The sequence below is a fragment of the Colobus angolensis genome, unplaced genomic scaffold (assembly GCF_000951035.1).
Source record: "Colobus angolensis palliatus isolate OR3802 unplaced genomic scaffold, Cang.pa_1.0 Scaffold24, whole genome shotgun sequence".
NCBI classification, from domain to species: Eukaryota; Metazoa; Chordata; class Mammalia; order Primates; family Cercopithecidae; genus Colobus; species Colobus angolensis.
Genome location: NW_012115599.1, coordinates 11957070 through 11963271, shown reverse-complemented (window position 1 = coordinate 11963271; position 6202 = coordinate 11957070).

The following is a 6202-nucleotide window of genomic DNA, read 5'->3' as shown; positions in this document are numbered from 1 at the left end:
CCTGGCCAACATGGTGAAACCCTGTTTCTACTAAAATACGAAACATTACCCAGGCCTGATGTCGCATGCCTGTAGCCCAGCCCCTTGGGAGGCTGAGGCAGGGGAATTGCTTGAACCCGGGAGGCAGGGGTTGCAGTGAGCCAAGGTCGCACCACTGTACTCCTGCCTGGCGACCCAGGGAGACTCCATCTAAAAAGAAAAAGAAAGAAATTTTCTGGAAAATAGCAAGGGAAATCGAGATATAGAAAATATGGAAAGAATAAATTATACACTGCAGAAGGGAGAAGTTGGTGCTGTACAATCAATTTGAAAAACAATTTGCAAAATCTAGTCCAGTTGAAGGTGCACGCAGTCTATTACCCTACATTTTCCTATTAAAATGTGTCTGTGGATGCTACAGGGCACCACCCATATCCCACCCCTCAGGACCCAGCTGCTGGGGGTATTGGCTGCTGAATTCAAAGCTGAGTTCTTCTCGGGGAATTGCCTTTACCAAAGGAAGCTGCCTCGCCCAAGGATATGCACACGCCCTGCTCAGGGAGTACAAAGGCCAAGCCTTCTTGCCCATTTTGGGACAACTGGAAAGACTGGCCCAGCTCCAGAGCCGAGGCTTCTCTTATAACTACACTGCAGCTTAACTTCAATGGTTAACTTAACTGGTTAGGGAGAATCCTCTAATCAATCCTGCTTCCTTCAGTTCCTTACAGGTGTTGTTCTAAAGAGCATTCCCCAGAAAGTGTTGTGCAAGTAAACTTCCAAATCTATTTCCTAGAGAAGCCATCCTGAGACAGTACCCTGGAAAGAAACCCATCAAATTACACCAAGACTCATATAAATGTCTACAGGAGCAATAGCAAACATTTGGAAACAATAAAAATGTTCACCAGGCTGATGCAGTGGCTCACACCTGTAATCCCAGCACTTTGGGAGGGCAAGGCAGGAGGATCACTTGTGGCCAGGAGTTCAAGACCAGCCTGGACAACATAGTGAAACCCCATCTTTCCAAAAAGTTTTGTTTTTGAGATGGAGTTTCACTCGTTTCCCAGTCTGGAGTGCAATGGTGTGATCTCGGCTCACTGCAACCTCCGTCTCCCAGGTTCAAGCAATACTCCTGCCTCAGTCTCTCAAGTAGCTGAGATTACAGGAGTGCACCATCACGCCTAGCTAATTTTTTGTACTTTTAGTAGAAACAGGTTTCACTATGTTAGCCAGGCTGGTCTCAAATTCCTGACCTCAGGTAATCCACCTGCCTCAGTCTCCCAAAGTGCTGGGATTACAGGCGTGAGCCATCGCGCCCGGCCAAAAAGTTTTTAAAAATTAGCCGGGTGTGGTGGTACATGCCTGTAGTCCCAGCTACTCGGGAGGCTGAGGCAGAAGGATTGCTTGAGCCCAGATGTTTGAAGCTGCAGTGAGCTAAGATGGCACCACTGCACTCCAACATAGGGGACAAGAGCGAAACTTTATCTGAAAAAAAAAAGAAAAAAAAAAGAACAGTTCTAAATCAATGAGTAAAAGGTCAACCCAACTGAAAAATGAGCAAAGGATATGAACATAAAAATAAATATCTCTTAATATGAAAAGATGCTTCACCTCACTCATAATAAGAGAAATGTGAATTAAAACTACAATGAGATACTGCTTTGTTTTTGTTTTTGCTTTTTTGAGACAGAGTTTTTACTCTGTCACCCAGGCTGAGTGCTGTGGTGCAATCACAGCTCACTGCAGACTTGACCTCAGGCTCAAGCGATCCTGCTGCCTCAGCCACCTGAGTAGCTGGGACTACAGGCATGCACCACCACACCTCACTAATTCTTTATGTTTTGTAGAGACAGGGTCTTACTATGTTGCCCAGACTGGCCTCAAACTCCTGGGCTCAAACGATCCTCCCATCTTGGCCTCCCACAGGCCTGGGATTACAGGTGTGAGCTGTGGCACCCAGCTGAGATACTGTTGTTTTACTTACCAAATTGAATACTAAAAAGTTTGATAACATTGTGTTGGCAAGGGTGTGCAGAAATGGGCATTCCATACTGTTGGTAGGATTGTAAACTGGTGCAGCCTCCAATGAAGGTCATATTGGTAATACCTATAAAAATGTTTTAAAAAAATTGATCCACAAAAGTGAAATATATAACAAAAATTTCCAGGACCATTGGTTTCCCAACCTAGTGTGTCAACCTACTGATAGGCATAGGAAGTTGTAAAATTCAATTTTAAAAGCTCTCCTTTAACGTTTAAGTTAATTCCTCTTATTTGTTTTTTTGTTTGTTTGTTTTTTGTTGTTCTTTTTTTTTTAACTTCCGCATCTTGTCTCCCACACAGGGCAGTGCAATCTGGCAGAGATAGAATAGGCTTTGGAGGCATAAGATGGGAATTCAGGGAGTCTTAAGAGAAACGGAGCTGGAAGTGCTCTTAGAGGTCATGGTCCCCCTTCTCTAAGGTCCCCATCTCCTCAGACACATTATGTAGCAGAGACCGAGGCCAAGGCCTGGGAGGCACCTTCTCCAAGGTCACATCAGGTCTCTGGCTCCCCGCCTGTCACTCTTTCCCTGCTTTAAACCCTCACTGAGCTGCGTGTCAGGCCCAGTGCCAAGCAGTTTTCAACTCTGGCCTCATTTCATTTTCACGACAACTTTTTCAGATAATCTTTGCTGCAAACAACTTAAGACAACAGATTGTTTACCTGGAAAAGGGAGTCATGACGTATAGTGCCAGCTCACAGAAACTCCTGGCAGCCCAACTGCCAAGCCTGGAGCCTCCTCGGCCAGAAACAATGTTCTTGTGCCCCACTGGGCTGCTCAGCACCCCCATCCCAGGGAGAAGGGGAGAAAGTCCCCGACCAACACTCCATCAGGGCCCAAACCCCATGGCCATGCTGCTCTCAGGACCAGGTGCGGGGGACAGACTCACTGAGAGAGGGAATCAGTCTATCACCCAGCTCAGGCTCGCCATGGGGGCAGGGATATTCCAGCCTGGTTCCTGGGGCCGGTGGATTTTCAGGAGTGCTGGCGAGCCCTGGTATCAGTCAGGCCCCAGGGGTTTGCAGGGAAGAGGCACACAGCATCTATTTGAGGAACTTGATTGAGAACTCTTGGGAAGATGCACTCAGGGTCAGTCCCTCCCAAACGGACATTTCCATAGGCCTCGTGGGGGGCAAGGACGTAGGCTCTGGGTCACTCAGGGTTAACCCCAAGCCAGGTGAACAATCTACTCTCAATATACCCAAAAAGGAGGCTCTGATGGGCTGACTCCCTCTCATCCAATGTGGAGAGTCCTCACCACACACAGCTTAGGGCAGCCCCCTCCTGGCTACCTCTTACAGTGGCCTTTGCTGGGACATCAACACTATTCTAATTTTTTATGACCAGGTTAGCAGGCTGGTTTCATTGGTAAACACAGGCCAGGCAACAGGGACTTTTTGTGGAAAGATCTCAAGCCTGGAGGCAGGACCCTAGAGCCTCCTGGATCTGTCCAGTACAGGGCCAGTTTGGATCAGCCTCTCCGTGCCCCTACCCAGCTCACACCATCTCCCAGCCTGCTCTCTGATCTCTTCACCTGACCTTAGCTCCACAGGTGGGGCTCATGTAGCTCTGAAGGCGTGGGGAGGCTCCCAAGTGGCTTAGTCATAAATACCTTCAAACCACATGTTACTTCCCAAGCTACAGGACTCCCAGCCTCTCGGTCCTTAGTCCTGGGTCCCAGGTCCTCACGGCCCACTCCCAAGTCACCCTGCCTTCCCAGACCATTAAAGTCCTTAAACCATCCCCCAATTTCCTCCAATAATTACCTAAACATCCTTGAGGGTCTTTATACCCCAGCCACAGCCTTGGAGCCTGGATTGGATACCCTGAGCCCCCAGCTCCACAGCCATCATGTCTGGGCCCTCCATCTTTCCCACCAGCAGGCCTGGGGCCATGGGAAGGGGCGGGCCTGGATGCAAATCGCCTCCTCCCTTTGGTCCTGCCCCCAGAGCGGGGGATAAAGGAGCACTAGGGCGGCTCCATCAGATTCTTACTAAAGGCTGCAGCCGGGATGGACCCTGCAGGGCCAGATGGCAATGGTCATGGTGGGGAGCTCAGCCGCCACTCCCAGAGGTCATGCAGGTAGGGGCTGGAGCTCAGCGAAACAGGGGAAATGGGAAAAAATTCTTTGGAGTTTGGCCTGGCCTCTGGAAGCCTAGCCTCTAAGAATTTGGGATGCATCTGATAAGAAGCGGCTTCCTTGAATCCTGCCCCAAAGTTGGAAGGGTCAAGAGGCATCTCTCACCCTCTCAGAGTCTAGAGGAGGAGACAGACCAGAGAGGGGGAAAGACAGACTGAGGCTGCCCAGCTGGTTCAGGGCTGGCTCAGGGTCTGACCATGTAGGGCAGGGATTCCCCACTTTCCTTTCTGTTTCTACCCAACAAAGGTTTCTCTTGTTCAGAAACACCACACAGCTCCATGCGGTTGGGATCTGGTCTTCTGGTCACCTTTGTGGTCCCAGCACTTAGCATGGTGCCAGGTACTCATAAATGTCTGGACGAAACACGCCAGGTTGAACATTGCACCATTAGAGTTATGCCTTTGGGTATACCAGCTTTGTAAAAGGGGATGCTAGCTCATCCGGCCTTCCATCAGACATTCTTACCTGAGCACAAATTCATTTTGCAAACAGCTGTGAGAGATCAGTTCTCCAAAGAAAACTGACTTTGGGTAAAGGAGGGATACTCGTGGGGCTTGGGGTCTTGGTGTGTCCTGGTTTTCCCGAGCTAGAAAGAAAGGCAGCCATGTCATAGACGGGGAGGTTGGCAGGTGGGGGAGGATAATTTGCTAAAGGAGTTTTTGTTTGTTTGTTTGTTTTGAGACAGAGTCTTGCCCTGTCACTCAAGCAGTGGTGCAGTCTCAGTTCACTGCAGCTTTCACCTCCTGGGTTCAAGTGATTCTTCAGCCTCAGCCTTCTGAGTGGCTGGGACTACATGTGTGCACCACCACACCGGCTAATTTTTGTATTTTTAGTGGAGACGGGGTTTCACCATGTTGGCCAGACTGGTCTTGAACTCCTGACCTCAGGTGATCCGCCCACCTCGGCCTCCCAAACAGCTGGGATTACAGGTGTGAGCCACCGTGCCTAGCCCCTAAAGGAGATTTTAAATTGTTCCTTCCTGAGCCAGGACTGGAGGGTGGCAGCCTAGAATAAATTTGGGCTCTCAGGTTGTAAAAATCTGGTGGAGGGCTTATTTGGCAGCTCCACCTGGCCCCTCCTGCTGCCAATCATCCCCTTCTCAGTTCTCCCTTTTCCCACACCCTCCCTTCACCCATGGAGTCCAGTCCTCACTCCTCAGGCTCACTTCCAGGGTCCCACGGCTCCACCCCTTCTTTGGCTCCCCAGCCACTGAGCCCCTTTGGCTGCCTCCCCAGGCCTGCATGACCTGTCACCTCTGGCTGCTCTATCCCTACCCCTTGGCCTGAGAAATTCCCCAAATCCAACAGCCCTCACCCCTGACAAGTCAATCTTGGTTAACGAGAGAATTATTGGGCTGAGTGAGGACACCTGGGTTATATAGTCTTAGCTCTTGTTTGGAGTCTCAGGCCAGTTACTTACCTGTCTAAGGGGGTTTGAAAACTGGAAGAATGACTCCTGACTTTTAAGGCTTGTGTTGAGAATCGAATGAACTAATTTGACATTCCCCCAAACAAATTGTGTTTTATTGGTATGCTAAGAGGTGTTTGGCTGGAGGGCCTAATCAAGTAAGAAAAAGGACAAGTTTAAGCAATGCTGGGTTAAATCAAATTAAAACAGTTCCTTTGCAGGACTTATCAGAGCCTTTAATATTGTTTACCTGCAATAAACACTATACGATATGCTCCTAAGAAAATGCAGAAGGGGGCCAAGCATGTGACTCACTCCTGTAATCTCAGCATTTTGGGAGTCTGAGGCAGGAGGACCACTTGAGCTCAGGAGTTCAAGAGCAGCCTGGGCAACATAGTGATACCCTATTCCTGAAAAACATAAAAAAAAAAAAAAATTAAGTGTGGTAGTATAGGCCTATAGTCCCAGCTACTTGGGAGGCTGAGGCAGGAGGATTGCTTGAGTTCAAGAGGTCGAGGCTGTAGTAAGCCAAGATTGCACACTCTCTCAAAAACAAAACAAAAAGGCTGGGCGCGGTGGCTCAAGCCTGTAATCCCAGCACTTTGGGAGGCCGAGACGGGTGGATCACGAGGTC